This window comes from Lactuca saligna, chromosome 7, assembly GCF_052625555.1.
Source record: "Lactuca saligna cultivar CGN05327 chromosome 7, ASM5262555v1, whole genome shotgun sequence".
NCBI lineage: Eukaryota > Viridiplantae > Streptophyta > Magnoliopsida > Asterales > Asteraceae > Lactuca > Lactuca saligna.
In genome coordinates this window covers 144,899,709-144,922,925 of record NC_136423.1, presented here as the reverse complement: position 1 = coordinate 144,922,925, position 23,217 = coordinate 144,899,709, and positions in this window count along the sequence as shown.

Below are 23,217 nucleotides of genomic sequence, written 5' to 3'. Positions count from 1 at the left end.
ATCGGTTAGGTCGGTAGCCCGGTTAGGGTAATGATATGCTATGTGATCTGCTTACTCGGTTTGTTGATTATGACTGTTATATGAATGTATGTTGTGCACATGGTTGTTTGGACTAGAGACGGGTTGAGGCGGGTCCTGCTTTGTGCTGTAGGCCAAGATACCCAGGGCGGACCGGTTGTTCCGAAGGCCCAGTGAGCGGTCCGGATAGGCTGTAGGCCCCACGTGGGCGGACCAGACGTGCCGAGGCTCGGAGAGTGGACCAGGCCGACTGTAGGCCCGATGCGGGCGGACCAGTCACATTGTAGACTCAGAGAGTGGACCAGGTGGGTTGAAGGCCCGATGCGGGCGGACCAACCCCACTGTAGACTCGAAGGACATGACTAGACCCGGAGGATGGATCCGATGGACTAAAGGCCCGATACGGCGGACCAGTCACGGTAGACCTGATATGCATGATTGTTCTATGTTCTGTTATGTTATGTATGCTTTATATGTTTTGGACCGGAAGGTCGCGGCCTGGAAGGGCGTATACGTGGTTGGTATTTTGGGGGTATCTCACTAAGCTTTCGGGCTTACAGTTGTGGTTTAAATGTTTTTCAGGTTCTTCAGGAGACTGTGGCAAGGCGAAGGCGCGATCGTACCGTTCCTCGTGATTTTGTAACAACGTGATTCTGGGGATACTTAAATGAATTGTATTGAAAACCTTTTTGTAAACATTTTAATGAAAATCGGGTTGTTTTGAAAATTTTAAATTGGTTGTGTTTTTCGGACGTTACAATTTTGATATCCTGCATTATGTTTTTGTGATTTATGTTGTGTATTATTCTGAGCTTACTAAGTTAGGACCGGAGGGTCCTACTGAGACACATTGACCGGAGGGTCTTATCTGAGTATAGCCATGAAAGGCTAATAAGGTATGTGTGGTATTTTGGGGATCTCACTAAGCTTCTTGCTTACCGAGTTATGTGATATGTGTTTCAGGTTCTTCTCAGGATCACGGGAAGGCGCTGACTTGATTGTACATACAAGAGAAATAGTTATGTTTTGAGGATCCTGGATTATTAATCTAACAATTATTGAGTTGCATTTTGTAAATTAAATAATTGGGATTTTTGTGAAATGTGTTATGATAATAATGTGATTTTAAATGAAAAAATTGTTTGAAAATCTACGGTGTTACACTTAAGGCCTTGGATGAAAACTTATAGGGTCTCCCTATAATTTTCATCCACTCCTTCTTAAGGGGTCCAATAGCCCAATTTCAAAACTATCAATTAATTGCAAAACAACCCTTGTACTTTTAATCATTTCCTTTAATTCCAAAATTAATTCCAAAGCATTTAATCCCAAAACTAATTATACATGCAATAAACATTTTCCAAAGCATGAAGCCTAAACTAGTATGCAAGGTGATACTTGAATCATAAAAACTAGTTAGAATATTACCTTGTGTAGTTGCTTGTAGAACTTGGGCTTAAGAAAAGCCTAGCACCTTAAGTGTGATGCCTCAAATGGTTCAGAAAACACGAAGAGCAATTAGATGAATATAGAAGAGGTTAAGGAGACTCAAAATCGGATTCTTCTTCTTGGAATACAAGTGCTAACTGATATTTAGGCATTAGGGTATACATTTATAGTATAGAATTCAAAGAGTCACATGTAACCCTAATTCATACACTTAGGTTTATGATCAAATTGATTTGGACTACCACTTTATGGACTAACTTATAAGCTTATCCCACCAACAAATCAATTCTAAATTAGTCTCTTTTGATCACTAAATTAATTCTTGATCAATAGTAATTAAACAATATGATTTCTCAATTAATATATTATACTTATAATATATTAATAAATCAAAACTAACCTCTTTCTCAAATATCCTTCCTAACAAATCACTTTGATAAATGCAACCCAAATGGACCATGCTACAATCAGGTCAAGTACATACCAATTATAATTATGGGCTTAGACACCTTTTCAAACAATATTATCTTACATAACTTTTACATATTAGGTAATGATACAGATAAAGATAAAATAGATAGAAGATCTGATATATTTGTTATGAAGATCAGTTTTTAATACAAATTAGATACAATCCCTTCAATTAAGGGATATATTTGTATAGATTAGTATAAATTCAACATTAGGGGGAAACCCTAATGTAAAACGTATTGGCAAACGTCTTTGTGACAACCTTTTTTCTTGGTGAAAACAACCCCTTTCTTTGTGAAAGACAATTTGGTGAATCATCTGTGTTATTTACTTTTATGTTGTTTATTTTCTTAGTAATTTTGTTCTTGTTTATTACACTTGAAGTGCATCCGATTGACATAGACCTTTAATTGGTATCAGAGCATGTTTTTGATACACTTAATTAATCATGTCGACTACAATAATCCCAAGTCCTTTGGTCTCAACAAGATTCTTCCATTCGATGAGCACAATTTTCCATGTGGAAAACTAAGGCCATAGTTTTTCTTGAAACCATGGACTATGAGATGTGTCAAATTGTTGAAAATGGTCCTCACATTACTATGTATCAACATATGTTCAATAATGCTCCCATTGGTCCTTTGAAGCAAAAGCCAAATACGAGTTATGAAGACGATGATAAGAAACCGCTTAGTCTGGATGTAAAGGCTACAACTACGATAGGAAACTCTCTTCCCTATCATGTGTATCATCGTGTACATATTTGTGAGTCGGTTCAAGAGATGATGGACACACTGATTGTGGCTTATGAAGGCACGGTGGATGTACATGCCACACATATCATCAATCTCAATTGGAGGTACAAGCACTTCTTCGGTTAACTATAAATTTTCTTGTTTATTGCAATATAATCCATAATGCAAGTATTATAAGAGTTGAATAGGGTGATGAATAGGATTGAATATGAGTTAAAGGTATGAGTATGACAATGTAGTATAAAAGGAGTTTGAACGATTAGGACATGAACAATTAATGGGTTGTGAGTGTTGTTCTGTATATTTTTGTTGGATGATGCAACAATCCATGGAACTCTATATTGTGGATGCCTTTAACCCTCATTACAAGAGCAAATATTTGTGGATATTTAATATGTTTTCTTTATTTCTACAAGGTTTTCATTAGGTAATACACTTTAATTTAGTTTTCTATGCGTATTAAAACTTTACTTTTTGGCTATTTGTTGTTATATATGTGTATGTGGTGGTGGATATTTAATATATTGGACTAAATTTGTTTTTTATTTCTCATGTTTAATTGTAGGTTTAGACGTGATGGTTAATTATTTTGATAAGTTGACTGTATATGATCCTGATTTTGTTGATTGTTCAAAAAAAGTTAAGGAGTTCTTGCAAAATATATTTGTTCGACATAAACCTTCAGAAGATCAAGTCATGACTTTAAAATATGAAGACCATATCGTCGAAGAGGTCACTGATGAATATGCTAACGATGATCTTGTATTGAAGTTCTTTCGTGTTTGTAAGTGGTATCGAGAGTACATTGGTTTTTGTAAATTTGTAAAATATCTTCATTAGGTAGGTATATAACATTTTATGGTAATTGCAAATGTAAACACAATCTCTTTTTGTTTTTTTTTTTTTTTTGTTGATTTAAATGTAAATAGCTAGTAATGTGTAACTTAAAATATCTTATTGTAGTAAAAATGCACGCGTGTTAATTTTTCGATGTTCTTTATATACTTATTTAACATTTAACAAATCATAATTTAAAGATGATCAATTAGAACAACAATTGGGAAATGAATTCTCACAATTGTAATGGTTAATTTATTATTTTACTTCAAGCTGTGGTCTTTGGTATTTCATTTAAAAACAACTTATTGACTTATGGTTTTTTGAAACGTCAATAAGTCAAAAAAACATGTCTGTCAATATGAAAAGGACTTCTAAAATAACATTTAATTAACCCTTCAAAAATGAGATTTCAATAAGTAAATTAGGATTTCTAACTTTTCAAAACTCCTTACAACTTTTTGGGTTGTAAAAGAGAAATACCCCTTAAAACATGTATAAAACTAAGACAAACACTTAATCAAAAACAATTTATTAACTTATTGGACTTGGATAGTTTGAACCGGTTTTACTGGACGTGTATAGTTGGGTTTCACTTAGCCCATTAAGGTACATATCAAACAAAAAACTGATTATAATAGATGGCATTTGGCCTCCATTTTCGGTCGTTTCACGACTTGTCATGTTTTTTTTTCAAAATCGATTTGACTGAAGATATCCATTCTCCTTGCTTAATGTTGGTTCGTTGGCTGATCAAATTTTGTTCTTGAAGTTGAATCAAAAAGTCAAACTGTGAAAAAGCCAAAGTTGGAATTCAAGAGATGAATCGGTGACTTGTATGCTGAAATCGATAGTTACAAGTTGTTTAGAGGTTGAAAGAGTTGAAATCTAGTATGATTTGAGTTTAATTTCGAATTTGGAGGTGTAGATGTTCTTGATGACGAAAACTCAATTTTGGATGTCGATAGATATTGTTGGTTTCGTTATTCATGGCTTGAGTTGGAGTTAAGAGTCAGATGATTTTGATTTCGAAATTATTTGATATCGGTGTTGATTTTTTGTTTGATATCGACAGGAATCAAAGCCTTGAATTCGAGTATTGATTTGCTGACAACGAAAGCAATTAAGATGGTTGAAGTCGATTGTAGGTTAGAAATCAATTGGGGATCGAATGCGTTTGATAATGATTGTTTTGATAATCGATATTTTGGGTTTGGCATGAGTATTTGATTTTGAAGGATTGGTGATGTGAAATTAAGAATCGATGGTTGGAAGTTTGCTTTTGTGATCGATGTCAAGGAATGAAGAATTGGACATCGATTGATCACAGTCAAAAGCAAAGGTTGTTAATCGATCGAAGTTGTTTTTTTTTGTTTATGACAAAAACTCGATGTTTTAGGTTAGTCTCAACAAGCGAACAATGATTTTGATGTCAATGGCAGATAACAAAATTAAGTCGATCGATATGTCGATTTTGATGTTTATGGATTTCGAAAGCTTGGGAGTATGGAATTGTTATTAGGAAAGATATCAATTTGGTTGATGTCGACAATAGGCGGTATCTTGGTTTTGAAAATCATCGACATGACAAATTCGATTTTGTTAACGATTCGTGAATGAAAAATCGAATGAGGAGTGATGAAATCGATTTGTGTCAATAGGTTTGTATTGAATAGGAATTTAATTTCATGAAAAACGAAGATTTTGGGTATTGATGTCGATAATCGAAGATTTTATAGTGAAGGATTCGTTAGCAACGGGTTGAAGTGATTAATGGTCGACTGATAGAAGACGGAATCTGCAAAATTTTGAGTTGGGAAGGACGAATTGATGATCTTAAAGAATTCGTTAGTCCATTGTTTAAAGATGTATTCGATAGTCAGAAGCATTGATATTCATGTCGATGATTTTGGAAGATCTGCAATAACAAAATGTCGATTAAGCGTCTGACTGATTAAAAGTTTACTGTTCATGGTTAAGGGTTCGCCATGCTTCGTTTTCGATATTCCATTGATCAAGGAAATTTTTCATTATCAATGGTGTCGATGTTCGTGACTGAAAGTAACGAAGATATTTTTTTCAATGTTTCGAAAGTTTTGGTGTCGAGGTTCGTTGGAACAAACGAATTGGGGAAGAAACCATCTAAGTTTTGAAATTGAACCTTAAGCTTTCGAAAGATTAATAGTTTGCACCCACTTTCAGAATGAGGACTAAAACTTTCAAAAGTTTGAAGAAGTGTGCAGAAGTTTTGAAAGTAGCACCTGAAGTTTTGAAAGTAGCACCTGAAGTTTCGAAAGTTTAGCAGTTTATACCCAACTTCGAAAATGGGGTAACAAAAGCTTTGAAATTGAAAACTTTTCATTTGCGGTCCCTACAGTTGGTGCAAATCGAATGGACAGTCGAATGTGTGGATCTATCCTAAACCCACAACCAAACAATGAACAAGAAATAAGGCGGAAATCACACATGCCACTTTCTATCGAATCTTAATTTTATATAACCGTAACGTATTCTCTAGGTAATTACAGAGTTAACAATAATGGTCCTTTCAGAAATGTAATCTGCACTATACTAGAAAATGTAGTGTATTGTAGTTGTATTTGAATGCAAATCTTTTGTATGTATACCTGGATAAATGTTACGAAGAAATGTAACTTTCTATGTTAGAAAATAGTATACTATACTTGTATGTAGTAGTATGACCCGTATCTATACCTCCTATGATTACTTAGTGTATACAAGTTATATATAATCAAGATTGTACGAATAGTCGATTGTGTGGTTCTGCCCTAAGCCCATAACCAAGCAAGGAACACGAAATGAGGCAGAAATCACACATTCCATTATCTATTAGATATTATTTATGTATAACTCTGATGTATAAACTAAGGAATCATAGAATTAGCAATAAGGGTCCTTTATGTCTTACTAGTTTAAATGTATGTTGTCGGATTCACCAGTTGTACTGTTAATGTTTGGTATTGTAGTTTTATTATTAAATAAAACTATGTACCATTGTTTATGTATTCAAACACTAATCGTATTGTTAATACCAAATTGTGAGGTTTTATATACATGCTTGATGACCTAGGATGGCCTGATACAACATTCTTCAGTAGAGATGAAAGTGGGTCCAAACCCGGACCGGATGGACCCGGACCCGGAAAACTCGGAACCAGTTAACGGGATTTTATAGAACCGGAAACCGGACCGGTATATAAGAACCGATTCCGGTTCGGTTCCGGGTACGGTTCCGGGTAAAGTGGGTCTACAACCGGAAAACCCGGAAACATCAAAGTGGGTAGGTTGGAACCGGATAAAGTGGGTTTAGAACCGGAAAAACCGGAATTTTTTGGTATTTACTTACTACTCAGTGGGTTAAACTTTGAAATTTTTTAAATTGATATACCAACTTTGGGGGACTGTAACTCACTTAATTTGAAACCAAAATTAACACAATTATAGTCTAAAATCATGTACAAACTCTAAGATACACTCTGAAAAAAACCGCATGTCAATTCGACTTTAAACGAATGAGATATGCATGTGCTAACATTTCCACATAATAAAAATTACAAAAACAAAGACCACATGTCAATCCGACTTCAAAAAAATTAGATATGCATGTTTTAAAAGTTTCACTGAATACAAAAAAACTGAAAAACTAAAAACTTCCAGCTTTGATATCTCGAATTTGGAGGACTGTAAGTCAATGAATATGAAGCTAAAAATGTCAAATTTATAGTCTAAAATCATGTACAAACTCTAAAATACATGTTGGAAAAAAACGCATTTCAATTGGAGTTGAAACGAATGAGATATGCATCTTTTAATTGTTTCACAAAAAACGATTCTGGCACTAAAAGTGGTTCCGGTTCCAAACACCGGTTCTGGTTTTTAGACCAGGTTTACCCAGACCTGATGGACCCAAACCTGGATTACCCGGAACCCGGATAAAGTCAATTTTTAAACCCGGAACCGGAACCGGTTCTATATACCCCGTTCTAACGGTTCCGGTCCGATTCCGATTCCGGTTCCGGTCCGATTTTACTAGTTCGAATCATAGAATTAGCAATAAGGGTCCTTTATGTCTTACTAGTTCGAATGTATGCTCCTGGATTCACCAGTTGTACTATGAAGTCTTGTATTGTAGTTTTATTATTAAATAAAACTATGTATCGTTGTTTATGTATTCATACACTAATCGTATTGTTAATACCAAATTGTGAGTTTTTATAACCATGCTTGATGACCTAGGATGGCCTGATACGATGTTCTTCAGGCTTCGGAATCATTGTGGCATTTTTCACCTCAAAACTTTCGTTCCAACTGTAGCTAACAGACAGGATGCGGGATTGTCAGTCCCATACAAATTTGTACACAAATTCATGCTCTCCCTCCATGAGACTCTGGTTATAAAATCAGGGCTTTTGTTGGCACTTAGATAAGTACATGAAGGTATTGATGGGTTTTGAGCATTCTGACAGTCCTATGGTGTGCATGAAACCTTAAATGCCTTGGATCTATGTTTTCACTATTATACATGCAAATATACAAAATTCCAAAGCATCATCCTAACTAGCATATTTTGGAGCAACTATACTACAAAAGTCTAGTTAGATGAAATACCTTTTGATGGAGCTTGAAGTTTTGAACTTTTAAGAGCTTAGCGCCAATAGTGTGGAAGCCACAAATGGAATCACACAACACCACCAACGAATGAAATAACTTGAGAAAAAGTTAACTTTGGTTCTCCCTATGAAATCAACCCTTGCCCTCACTATGTGTATCCACTAGTACCATTTTATGAACCATGGGATCCTTTATATAGTATGGCTCATTAGGGTTACACCATGTAAACCCTAATGTATATGACTTTCCATTTTCTTCATGATCCATGGGATTTAACCTCCGTGGAGTATCCATGGGTTACCACCTAGGTTAAGCCAAACATGAAGGACAATGGATCACAAGCCCACATATATAAGAATGAATGATTTACATAATCAATCCCCATATATTTAATTAGTCTCATTTGACCATAAAATTAATTCAAAATTAATTCTTGATCAATACTAATTAAATTATATGATTTCATATTAATATATTAGAACTTATAATATATTAATATAAATCATAAATAACCTTTTCTCACTTATCAATCCAATTGTTTGGATGCCATGCAACCCAAACGGACCATGCTACACTCGGGTTGAGTACAATCCAATAATAGTTATGGGTTTAGACATCTAATCCAACAGGTATGTCGCACAAAGCTATATTGATGGTCACGTGTATCATAATGAAAAGCCATTTAGTAATGATAAATCATTTGTAATACTCTTTTCATAGTGAAAACCTAATATGTATGTTCCATAAACTATACATATTACAGTTTATATTTTTTTTCTTGTATTGTTACCTGACTTAGTAGAATAGTATGTAAGTTTCCTAAACTATGCCTATTATAGTTTATATATATGTTAGTATTTAAGGAAAACCTTTGTAATGTAACATTCAGTACAAACAGTAGTGAAATATTTGAGAAAGATACCCTTTTGCTCTACATATTACAAAATGTTTAAAGTTTTATTTAAATAAGATTTATACTCATATATATATATATATATATATATATATATATATATATATATATATAATCTAATAGAAAAGACAGTTGGACAAGTGATTCTTCCTTAAGCCCATAACCAAACAAGGAACATGTGTTAAGGCGGAAACACCATCCCTAAGCTTGTTTATATATATATATATATATATATATATATATATATATATATATATATATATATATATATATATATATATATATGTATATATATAATGAAAAAAAAAAGTTGAAATAATTTAAGCAGTGTGAAGTAGTTTAAAGTAGTTTGAATCAATTGAAATAGATTGAAATGGATCGAAAGAGTTTGAAATCGTTTAAATGTTAACACAATATTCTTTGTGTTTTACTTGTCCCCCCCCCCCTCCCCCCCCCCCCCCCTAAAAGCATTGAAAAATTGTGAAAACATAGTGGTATGAACTCACCTAGAATGTGCATTCTTGTTTGGATACGAAGTAGTAGCAATGATCCTCGGGTTAGAACCTGTGTGAGTAGTCGTATCCTAATAATAATTATACACAATATCATATTTAAATTAATGAAATATTATTTTAAAGTGTTACACAACACAAAATTATTTAAGAAATACTTACAAAAGCCTTAGGAATTATTTGATGGTATTCTTGATGCTCTTGGGTGAAATATGAATATTTGAAGATATTCTTGGTGTTCTTGAGGAAAATAAGGAGAACTGAATATTGTTCTTGGTGTTCTTGATGTACTTGGTGAAATTATGATCATCTGGGCAAAAATCTCATGAAGATATGGGGTTTATGGATGAGTTTTGAGAGAAAAAAGTGAAGGATTTCAGTGTAAAAGGAGAGAAATGAAGAGTAATTTCGGTTACACCTTTATATATAGGGATGTGTTTTCAGCCTTAAAGGGCCCAAGGCTTTGAGATTTTGGTCCTTAATGGGCTTGGCCTTGTGTTTTTGGCCAAAAAGTAGAGGATTTCGGCCATAGCAAACCAAAAAATCCATACTTCTTGAATCAACAATCGAAAACACCTTTCTACTTTGATTCCACAAACCGAAATCAACATTTTCTTAGATTCTTTGGACCGAAAACCTTATATAGGGTATTATTCTATGGTTGTAAACTTAAATTTTTGGCTTATGTTGATTTATACTAAAATAAATCAACTTGTGTTTCAATCTACACTTAGTTATTAGGTCTTTAAACATGCCCTCAAGGATATAGATGATAAAAATGCTACAAGGTTGAAATGTGGTTTCACTTGTACTTGGTTAGGGTTTAGACCATGTTGGTGCTAAAATTTTCGGATTGTTACAGTACAGTTAACCAGAGGTTCTTTTAGAAACTATTGTAGAGAAATGGCTGTTTTATGTGATGCATTGTGGTATAGATAATTGCTTGTTTGATGTATATTAGTTGATTTTAGTTTGCTACATGTATGTTGATTAATTGTATATGAACGGATTGGATAGCCCTAGAATGATCGAATCCGCCTTTGTTCCTATTCCTTGTTTGGTTGTGGACTTCGGGTAGATTCGATTATTCGACAGTCTATTTGATCTTGTGTTGTGTACAACAAGCATGCATAAAATCAATCGGTGGTGCGAGAGCGTGGTTGATCCTAGGAAGAGTACCTAGGAAGTCAGATGTTGCTTGTAGCGGAAGTATTATTGGCATATCTAAGGGTGGTCTAATATAGTGACATAGGACCTTGGGAGGAATTCTTAATCGACTACGGATAGGTGTGGAAGGTAGCATGGGCCTGTACTACTAAAATCACAGGATCCATATGAGATTCAGGAGAAACTTCAAGGCTGCTAAGTGACTAATAGGAGTAAGGCCTGGCATGCAGAGCTATGTATTGTGATGTATAGTTTTTTCTTGGTACATTTCAGTATGACAACTATTGGAGGTTCAGAATCAGGAGTAGGAGCATGCGAACATGATAGGCCAGGATTAACTGAGGACCAGGTTAAGGAGATCATTCGTGAGGAGGTTGTTTCTTTTTTCTGGGAGCAGATATTAGAGCTGGTTGGGCTTGTCAAGGCTATTATGATTGAGTACTTCGATGATCGATATGCTACCCTTTCTGAGGTTGTTGTTGCTATAGCGACCACAGTTGTTGCTTCCATTGCGGTTTTAGGAGAAAGAGCTTTCCAGTATCGGGACTTCGATGATACGAAGCCCCCGGTGTTTGTCGGAGTTCAGGACCCAATCATTGCCATGAGGTTGTTGTTCGATGTGGAGGGATGTTTCTTTACCTACTCTTGTATAGCTGACTAGAAGGTCAAGTGTGCCCTGAACCTTCTTTGTTCGGGAGCGAAGGATTAGTGGAGGCTGGTTACTAGTTCATACACTCCGGAGCAGCGAGCTACAGTATCATGGGAGCAGTTCTCTTTGATGTTCTTCTCGAGATATGTTCCACTAATGGAGCGAGAAAGGCTGGCCTAAATGTATTGGATCTAAGGTAGGGGTCTGAGTTGGTGACGGAGATCACGACGATGTTCATAGAGAGAGCTATGTCTTGCCTTGTGTTTGCTAGCTTCTGAGCAAGCTCAGATGACCCGATATTAAGCCAAGCTTAAGTCGGATATTTGGAATTTTCTATCTACTCAACGATATGGTTCACTGGTGGATTTGCAGGAGTCTGCTAGGCGGCGGGAGATTGAGATGGAGATCCGGGGGAGGGGGCAGATGCAGGTGGTGGTTGTTGAGGCCAACAAAATAAATACCCTAAATATTACACACTAAAATATTGTATAGTGGTAAAGGGATCGTATCCATAGAGATTGGTTCAATTTGTTACTTCTATGATAATCTTGGTTTACAAACACTTGTAAAACTAAAATAAAATAAAATAGGGGGATTTTGATCTTTCAAGATGTTTAAAATAAAACTAGAATTACATTAACCTTTAAAAACACAATTCAACAAAAGAAAAGTTTGATGTAAAATCAATAGGAGAAAGATGGTTGACTTTAGAGTTTCATTACTTGAACATTTGGTTAAATAATCATGAGAATACCAAGGTGCAATACTTGTGTTTATAATCTAATTTGGCTATAGCAATTTATAAGCATAACTTGCCTCAACTCTTCTTTTGTATTAAAATGACTAGAGAAGCTCATAGCACATTACCTAAATCAAAGTCACAAAACCAAGGAAGCATGTAATTTTGTGAAAATCAATTAGCGTTGGGTTTTAAGAGTCACCAAATCCAAAGAGTAATCTATTGCTTTCATTACCACTATGGAGAAAATATTTTCTTAGTCTAAATGAAATGAAAACAAACATTTAAACTAATTGTTGCTTGTTAAATTGAAGACCCATTACTTAGCCAAGAATTTAACCAACAAAGATAACATTCATATATCAATATTCATGACTAGAGATATATAAACATGAAGGAAGTTTTCATAGAAAATATAATCATAGATTTTCAACACAAGTTCATGGAGTTCTTCAAAATAACCAAAACATTCAAGAAATTACATCCAAGTCAACCAAATGAAAATCTAGCCAAGCATGGCTAAGATTAAACAAAAACAAGAGGGATTAGAGATACCAAACATTGTCTTAGATGCAAGATAAAAGGAAATTACACTAATCTTCCAAATATTCTTCAAATCTTCCCAAAGCTTCTTGGAGAGAAAAAAGTGGAGTATGTTCTTCAAGTGCCCCCTAAATGAGCCTCCAATCTCCAGCTAAAGAGAACCAATTTCCGGATTCAAAAAGAGACCAAAATCTACCCACCAAACTTCCACAAATAGAGTCAAAAAGTCAATACCCGGAAACGACTCAGCACAATTCACGCGGACCGCGTATGGACCCACGCGGACCGCGTGGGTTACGCTGAATGTGAAACTTGGGCCATTTAACATGCATTTAAGCCTAATCTTCATTTCTTTAACTTCAGCTCATAATCATAACTCTTTAAGACCCACTTGCCATTCCAAAGCCTTCTAATGGTTGACCCAATACTCCTCAAATTTTCTTGTAGCTCGATTCCGCACCGTCTCATCATCATCTTTGCCCATGAATTAGATCCAAATTGATTTCTTCTTTTACGCAAGCACCAAGCCCAATCGCACCACTTCAAGTCCGCAAGAAAATCACATGCCTCCATGAGTCCCGCATCCTTCTAAGCCTCCAATAACAAATAGTCTTCGGAAAATCCTGCAATTAAGCTCAAAAGACTACAAAGCACCCGGTAAAGGAGAAAAATGACAAAAAAAGAAAAAATATGCATGAAGATTGACTAAAATGAGATGGTTTGGACTAAAAATAAACTATGAAAAGAAGTAATAAAAACGAAACTATCAAATCACCTCAAGCTTGAATCTTACTTGTCCCCAAGTAAGACAAGACTAAAATGAACTTGGGACGAACTACCCTAAAAATAAAAAGAATGGATAGAACCATGGAACCTGTTCATCATTAGTCAACATGGTCATAATTGATCCCGCTGCTATCTCACAACTTTTTCATCCGATGACAATGGGATCATAAACCATAGCCAGGACAACTCCTCTAGGTGAGTAAGGAGGGATGGTCAGTCGCAGCCTCAATGGAACATGCATACAATGAATAACATATGTATTAGGGAGAAAGCGACTGAATGGGCTCGAATGGAGTTCTTCTTTAAGTGCACACTCTGATCTCACGTCTGCCAGCTTCTCTCATGTGTAGCTAGGTTTAATCGCTCGGGCACCATTGTAGGCATCGACTCACTTAGCGTTGGCCCGAACCTCCTGTAGTATCCGAATCAACAACCTCTCTAATATCACCAATTTGCGAAAAGAAACAACTCGATCTATGTACAAATATACAATCCTAAATAAATGAATATTAAACACCGGGAGACCGAGATGTTGGAAAATTTGTTCAATAATTGAACCGGCCACCTGCCTAAGATAGTTCTGGTGCCATTTGTTTTTTTTAAATAAATACAGCATACTTGAAGGTAATGTATTAACAATCGAAATCAAGAAAACCCTTTTACTCAAAATTTGGTTCCCAAAAGTGTGTAAGTGGAACCAGAAGGGTAGTAATATAATCCGAATGGTCTAAGTGTGAAAATGACCATGTGTGGAGCATAAAGATGTAATGTGAGCTCCTTTATAAACATTTTTTTTTGTACTTCAAACAAAAAAAAGATAAAAATGTCCAAGTATGGACTAAAAGACTCTCTAAAATCCTAAGAAAATCGCAAAAAGATATGGTGATGTAAAGAGGCCGGATATGGATTCTACTCATGGACAAGCACCAGTGCTTCATCCTAACGGTTCTAACATGATCAAGTGTGATCCTCTCGGCGGTAGTGACCGCAAGGGTAAGACATTTAGTGCTATAGTATATCCTATAGTCGTTAGTATTGTATGCATAATTCTTCATGAAAACTACTTGGCCATGATCACTTACCCCTTTAAGCTACCAGCATCTGATCCCAAGTATGAAATCCCAAGCTGCAGCTAGTGGTCCCGGTTCGATGGGTGAGACAGCAACAAGATCCTGGACCAATAATGTTACAATAACTATGAACCTGTTCCATGGCATCCAAGAGAGGTGAGAATAAACAGAAAACAAAAATGCATGAATGCTAATGCCCTAAGCTAAATGCTATGGAAAAATAAAAGATGAAAAAGAAGAAAATAAAATCTTTTTGGGGTTTTATATAAAAAAAATGAATGCAATTTATACTAAAATGCTATGCAACCTAATTAAAATGCATGTTAAATTAAAAAGAAGAAGGAATACCCCACCCCAAGCTTAGAAATAAGCATTGTCCTCAATGCTTGTGGTGAGGCGAAAGTACCTAAACCGGGGGATCGGGAGGAGGATACGGGTATTGGGGGTAGGGGTAAGGGTAAGGTGGAGGGGGATAAGGATAGGTGGGTGGTGGTATGGATAGGGAGGCGGAAGTGGAACATTCTCAAAATGGTTTTGGGATTGGTGCCACCCCCACATATGGTGCATTTGCTGGGACATGATTTGGTTTGAGACACAAAGCGACTCGAACCGCTCGACAAAATTGGGGGGAAGCGGGTAGTACCCGGGAGGGGCTTGTGGTTGGGCGTGTTGCAGATCATGCGTGGGCGTATCATCCATAGGTATCTCGTCATCATCTTGATCTTGCATCACATCCTCATTGATTGACTGAGTGATGGTCCTCGCGAGCCTCCATTGAGTGCGATCGTGGAAGGTGAAGTTGGTGACTCGAGGGTCGGGGAGAACGAGATACCCGACCCCTTGAGGACAAAACCAAGTGAAGCTATTCCTATTCCTGCGACGGATGTGGTGCATGTTTATGAGGGCATGGTCATCCAAAAGATTTTTGCTGTCAACAGACTGGAATTCATCAGGGAGCTCGATGTCAAGACCGCGAGCCAAAAGTGTGACAAATCCCCCAATGCAAATATCACCGGACGTCTTGGATCTCATGTGGGTGCATTTATGGAAGAAGAATGAAGCGAAGTCTGGGATTGGCGGCCTTTCATGCCTTGTCATACACCAAAGGAATAAGAGTTCATTTTTGGTGACTTGGCCGGCTTCTTTTCGGGCAAAAACCATACACACTAGGATGCGATAGGCAATGCGGAGGCATGGGTGGATGATAGATGTTGCTTTACCCCGACCGACACACGAAAAGATACCCCTGGTGATTTCCATCCAAAATGTCTCGTGATTGAACTCAGCAGGTACAACGTCGTGAATCGTGGATGTATTTGAAGAAGGCAAGCCTAAGATGTCGTTTATCGTTGCAAAATCGATGTACCTTCGGTCCCCTAGAAGCTAGAATGCGGCTTTCTTTTTTTCGATGTCGTACCCACTGTCGGCAAGAAACTCTCTAGTGGGGAGCCCGTAAGTGTAAGCCAGGAGATTGAGAAGGTTTTCCCACCCAATGTTACGGAACAACTGGGTGACCCCTTCGAGAACCCCAAGTGATATAAGCGCGGGCTTGCACACGAATTTGGTAGATGCAACTTTTCTAGGCAAGCTCTTTGTGTAGTTTTTGGCTGTCTTGGCTTCCCGAAACCTTGGGACATCGGGAGCATCGCTTTGATCTCTTGTCGGGGCTTTGCCTCGGCTAGCAGCCGAACGCTTCCTAGAAGTAGACATGGACTTCATGCACGAAAAAAATAACCACTATACGAACCACAATTTCAACAAACAATATGTCAACCCCAAATCACCAACTAACTTCCTATGGGCTTCTAAAGCAATTCAATAATCAAAGCAAGAAGGGATTCCTAAATTCATTTGATACAATAGCATATGAACGGACATGCATCTTGACCAATTAAACAAAGGAAAGAAAATACCCGCTTTTGTTGAAAGTTCAAAGTTTGCATGCGAAAATTTGGGATTTGAAGATCTTGCAACTCTCCACCCCAAGCTTTAAGCTTTTGTTTGATATCCCAGGAGAAGCAATTTACCGTGAAAACCCGACGAATCCGGCAATGGCTTGAAGTTCCGGCGAAATGTTTCGGCGAGCTTTGGGAAATATTTTTGGTGGGGTTTGTAGCCTTGCCCAAGAGGAGTACAATGGTGGTGGCGGAATCGCGAGAGGTGGCCGGAGTTGGCCGGAAATCAGCCGGAAAGTGGCGATGGGATGGTGATGGCGCCCCGAGATATAGCAACAGATCGGACCGTTGTTTTAGTGGGGTTCGTAGAGCTCTGAATTTGGAAAAGAATGGCGGTGGTCTCGAGAAATTCCGGCCGGTGGTTTGACGGGAAAGTGAGCTTTAGTGGTGGAAATGAAGGTTCTCCAATGGAGGTTAGGGAGAAGAAGAAGTGGGGAAGAAGGAAGGGTCGGCTGGGTATAAGGGGGCTTAAATGGCGGTCAAGCCTGGTAAAAAACGAGTCAACACTGGTCAACAAGTCACATGGACGCTGAGTCAGGTACACGCGGTCCGCGTGGGTTAGCCCATAGCCATTTTGATTTATCCTTCACGACACGCGGTTGCCTCCTGCCCACAAACGGTCCGTTTTAATAAACACGCGGACAAGGTTACGATAACACGTGGACCGCGTGAACTTCACTGGATGTCTTCTGTTTTCGGTTAACGGACGCGGACACTAGAGGGACCACACGCGGTCCGTGTTAATAAACACGCAGACAGATACTCGAGCATACGCGAACCGCGTGGGTTGAGCTGAAACTCTTATGTTTTCCTGATAATGGACGCGTACGATCGTGGAACTACACACAGTCTGTGTTAATAAACACGCGGACGGATACTCGATTACACGTGGACCACGTGTGCTGGCTTGACATATTCCAACATTCTTTTTGCTCTTTCACCATTACGAACACCGGGCCGTTAACTCCAACATTCTTTTATCTCAATAAGGAAGAAGAAAAGATGTTAAATAAAAAAATGAACCAACCACGGCATTTATTCGGAACTAGAAAAGTTGAAAACTTTAGTTTTCCAAAAATGCCCTTCTTTAACGTCTTTGGTGAGACGTGCTTCCTTCTTGATTTCAGTACACCGGGGCATCCAATTGGATGACTTCTAAAATGTTTGCATTAAAACCTTCATAGAAAGGTTTCAATCGATGCCCATTGACTTTAAAGACTTGCCCCGTTTCTTCACTTTGAATTTCAACCGCTCCATGTTCAATGACTTTTAACACAACAAACGGACCTATCCATCTTGACCTCAATTTTCCTGGAAATAATTTCAATCGCGAATGATACAGCAAAACCCTATGTCCCGGCTCGAAATGTTTGCGGTTAATGGACTTGTCATGGAAAAACTTTGTCCTTTCCTTGTAAATCCATGAGTTTTCATAGGAGTCATTTCTCAACTCCTCCAACTCTTGGAGTTGAAGTTTTCTATGCTTTCCTGCCTCATCGATGTTGAAATTGCATTATTTGACCGCCCAAAATTCACGGTGCTCTAACTCGACGAGAAGATGACATGGCTTTCCAAAGACCAACCTAAACGAGGACATTCCTATCGGGGTCTTGTACGTAGTCCGATAGGCCCATAAGGCATCGTCAAGCCTAAAACTCCAATCTTTCCTTGTCGGATTCACGGTTTTCTCTAGAATAGACTTCACTTCACGATTCGAAACCTCCGCTTGACCATTCGTTTGAGGGTGATAGGCAGTAAAGACACGATGGGTCACGTGGTACTTCTTCAATAGAGCCTCCATCATTTTGTTGCAAAAGTGCATCCCTCTATCGCTAATCAAAGCCCTAGGCACCCCAAATCTCGTAAAAACATTAGACTTTAAAAAATCGATAACCGTTTTGGCATCGTCCGATCTTGTGGCTTTGGCTTCTACCCATTTAGAAACACAGTCAACCGCGAGTAAAATATAAACGTTGTCAAATGAGATGGGAAATAGGCCCATGAAATCAATCCCCCATACATCAAAATTTTCACAAACAAGGATTGGATTTTGGGGCATTTGGTTCTTATGCGAAATGTTTCCCGTCCTTTGGCACCGCTCACAACTTTTGCAAAACATATAACAATCGCGTGACATGGTTGGCCAAAATAATCCACACTCAAGGACTTTTCTCAAAGTCCGAATAGGTCTAAAGTGTCCCCCACAAGCAAACTCATGACAAAATTGCAAAATGGATTGGTGCTCTTTTTGGGGTACACATCGCCTAATGATTTGATCGGGACAATGTTTCCACAAATAAAGCTCATCCTACACATAATATTTTGCATCACTTTTGAGCTTGTCTTTTTGAGCATGTGTGAATGTGTCGGGATACCTTTTTGTGACCAAAAAGTTAATGATATCAGCATACCAAGGAATAGATTGAGTAAGGGAAAAGAGATGCTTATCTGGAAACTCGTCCCGCAATGGGAGAGGAGTTTCATTTGAAGTGATCCGGCTTAGATGATCGGCAACGAGGTTCTCGCATCCGCTCATGTATCGGATTTCCAAGTCAAATTATTGTAACAGCAGGATCCATCGGATGAGTCTCGGCTTTGCATCTTTCTTCGTCATCAAGTACTTAAGAGCTGTGTCATCCGAATACACTATGACCTTGGTACCGAGTAGGTATTGTCTGAATTTCTCCAAGGCGAACACTATGGCCAATAGCTCTTTTTCCGTGGTAGAGTAGTTGCTTTGAGCATTGTCTAGTGTCCTTGATGCATAATAGATCACGTGGGAGGCCTTCCCACTCTTTTGACCCAAAACGCGCCTATCGCATAGTTTCTTGCATCACACATGATCTCAAAGGGGAGATCCCAATTTGGTGCTTGCATGATGAGGGCAGATGTAAGCAACTCCTTGAGCTTGTCAAAAGCTTCTTTGCACGCCTCATTGAACTCGAAATCAACCTCCTTTTGCAAAAGTTGGCACATTGGTCTTGTTATCTTTGAAAAATCTTTGATGAACCTTCGGTAGAAACCTGCATGGCCCAAAAAAGAACGAACTTCCCGAACACAAGTCAGGTAAGGTAAGCTTTGAATAACATCAATTTTGGCTTTATCTACCTTAATTCCTTTTTCAGACACAATGTGACCCAAAACGAGACCTTGACTCACCATGAAATGACATTTCTCAAAATTTAGAACGAAATTAGTTTCAATGCATCTTTTTAAAATTTTTGTGAGATTGGTCAAACATTCTTGAAAAGAGTTTCCATATACCGTGAAATCATCCATAAAAACATCAATTATGTTTTCAACATATTCCGAAAACATACTAACCATACAACGTTGGAAAGTGGTTGGGGAATTACATAATCCGAATAGCATTCTCTGGTATGCAAAATTACCAAATGGACATGTAAATGTTGTCTTTTCTTGGTCCTCCGATGCCACCGGGATTTGGTGAAAACCGGAATACACGTCGAGACAACAATAATGAGATTTCCCGGCCAACCTTTCTAACATTTTGTCAATGAAAGGCAATGGGAAATGATATTTTCTTGTGCTTGCATTGAGTTTGTGATAGTCAATACATACTCTCCACCCGTTTTGCACACAGGTGGGGACCATCATACCTTTGTTGTTCTCGACCACCATGATTCCCGTCTTTTTTGGAACGAATTGCACCGGGCTCACCCACTTGCTATCCGAGATTGGGTAAATCATCCCCACATCTAGGAGCTTCAAAATCTCTTTCTTGACCACTTCCATCATTGGCGGATACAACCTTCTTTGCACGTCTCTACTTGGCTTGCATTCATGCTCCATTAGGATCTTGTGCATACAAGTTGAGGAGCTCAATCCCTTGATATCCGTAATCATCCAACCCATGGCCTCTTTATGTTCCCTCAGCACCTTGAGGAGTTGTTCTTCTTCACACTTGGTTAGGTGAGTTGAAATGATAACCGGAAGGGTCTCGTTGTCTCCCAAGTACGCATACTTCAAATGTTGAGGAAGGACCTTCAATTCTAATTCTGGCGGTTGGACAAGGGAAGGTGGCAATCTCGTGTGAGTTTGAGGTAATTCAATTTGCTTCACACTAAATTGGGTGGTCTTCTTGATCTCCAGACTGTTGACTAATCTTTCAATTTCGGGGTCTAGCAAATAAAGGTTCAATTTCTTGGCTAATTTTGCACGGTCATACCCCTTGCTCAAGATCATCTCCAATATGTCATCATCACACAACTCGAACAACTCTTGGGTCATTGCCTCAATAATATCAACAAAACACAAAGAGGAAACATCACTAGGATATCTTATAGCGTCATAAATGTTGAAACTTATTGTTTCACCATCAAACTCCATTGTCAAGCTTCCCGCATACACATCAATTTTTGTTCTAGCCATCTTCAAGAATGGTCGCCCAAGTAAGATTATACCCGATTTGGAGGATACATGTTCATCTAGGTCAATCACATAGAAATCCGCCGGGAAGACCAATTAGTTTACTTGAACTAGGACATCTTCTAAAACACCTCTAGGAAAGACACTTGATTTATCCGCAAGAGATATTATGACACCGGTTTCACTTAAGGGTCTGACATTCAATGATTCATACACCGAGTAAGGCATGACATTGATAGAGGCACCAAGATCAAGTATAGCACTACTAAAGGTGACATCTCCAATCTTGCAAGGGACCGTGAACATTCCGGGATCTTTACACTTGGGAGGGAGTTTCCTTTGTAAAACCGCGGATGCGTTTTCATCCATCAAAATTTTCTCATTTCCCTTCAACTTCCTCTTGTTGGTACAAAGTTCTTTCAAGAATTTTGCATATTATGGGATTTGCTTGATTGCATCAGGTAAAGGGATGTTACTTCCACCTTCCGGAAGGTATCCAAAATCTCTTTCTCCTCCATATTCTTCTTTGAAGTTGCAAGTCGGGAGGGGAACGGTGGGTGAGTGGCTATTGGTGTCACTAGAGGAGTAGTCTTCTTTGGGGCTCTGGCTTGTGTGTTATTCTTGGCTATGGCATCCTCAATGGGGATGATCTCTATTTCTTCCTCTTCTTCTCTTGGCTTCTTCTTTGAACTACTTTCTCCGGCTTGTTTTCCACTTCTCAAGGTCACCACATTGACATTTGGGTTCTTTTCGGTTTGAGAAGGGAGTTTACCACGGGATTCCAACTTGCTTATGGATGTAACTATATCTCCCATTTGTGCTTCAAGGTTGGAGATACTAGTCCTTGTCTCTTTTTGGAATTGTTAGGTACTAGTTGCTAGAGATTTGACAATGTCTTCAAGAGACATTCCGGAGCTACTTGGTTGAGATTGAGGAGGTTGTTGATGATGATGTGGAGGGTGCAGTTTGGGTTGATAGTGTGGTGGTTGATGTTGGTAATGAGGTAGTGGTGGTGGATAGGATGGTCTAACCAATGCATTTTGAGGCAATGGTCTTGGGTTGTAGCTCATGATGGGATTTGGCTTCCAACTTGAATTATATGCATTTTGGTAACCGGATGGTTTGTTGTGGTAGTTTTGGAACTCTCCCGTGGTATTCACATGCTTCGCATCTTCTTGAAGGATAGGACACCTATCCGTAGGATGTCCCATTGTTGCACATATTCCACAAACCATCACTTGAAGGATGGGACACCTATCCATGAGTTGATCGACCCCGGTGGAAGATAGAATAACCAATCTTTTGCTCTACCGGCCAATGAATAGGGGAATGCCCTTAGCTTGATTTGGTCATCGGTTGACCCTTGTGGCTTCATGCTAGTGCAAATAATGTGGAACATCTTCAAATGCTTATGAGGGTCTTCATTCTCCAATCCATGAAAAGTTGGTAGGTGATGGACTAAACTTGACTTCAACTCTGAGCCTCCTTCCAAAACCGGGTAATTGATACCGGTTGGAGTTTGTGTAACATCGGTTTCCATCATTTGCCTCAAAGTTCTTTCGGGAACTTCTCCTCCGTCCTCCATTGTAATTGGTTCAACAATGGGGGGATTTTGTTGTAGGGGTGGTGTTTTGGGAATTTCTTGACGAGGGTCGGGACTAGAATCAGGTTCTATATCACTAAATGAAGCGGTTTCAACCTCCGGGTCCCCGTGGAAGTTAGAAGTTTGACCACGTTCAACTCGTTTTTCCTTCGTCAAACGCCTTGATTCTTTTTCGATTTCTGGGTTGTAAATCAAGTCACCTGTACCCTGAGATCTGGGCATAGAGAAACAAATTGATTAAAAATAAACCAATCCCCAGAAACGGCGCCAAAATTTTGGTGGTTGTCGAGGCCAACAAAATAAATAACCTAAATATTACACACTAAAATAGTGTATAGTGGTAAAGGGATCGTATCCACGGAGATTGGTTCAATTTGTTACTTCTATGATAATCTTGGTGTACAAACACTTGTAAAACTAAAATAAAATAAAATAGGGGATTTTGATCTTTCAAGATGTTTAAAATAAAACTAGAATTACATAAACCTTTAAAAACACAATTCAACAAAAGAAAAGTTTGATGTAAAATCAATAGGAGAAAGATGGTTGACTTTAGACTTTCATTACTTGAACATTTGGTTAATTAATCATGAGAATACCAAGGTGCAATACTTGTGTTTATAATCTAATTTGGCTATAGCAATTTATAAGCATAACTTGCCTCAACTCTTCTTTTGTATTAAAATGACTAGAGAAGCTCATAGCATATTTCCTAAATCAAAGTCACAA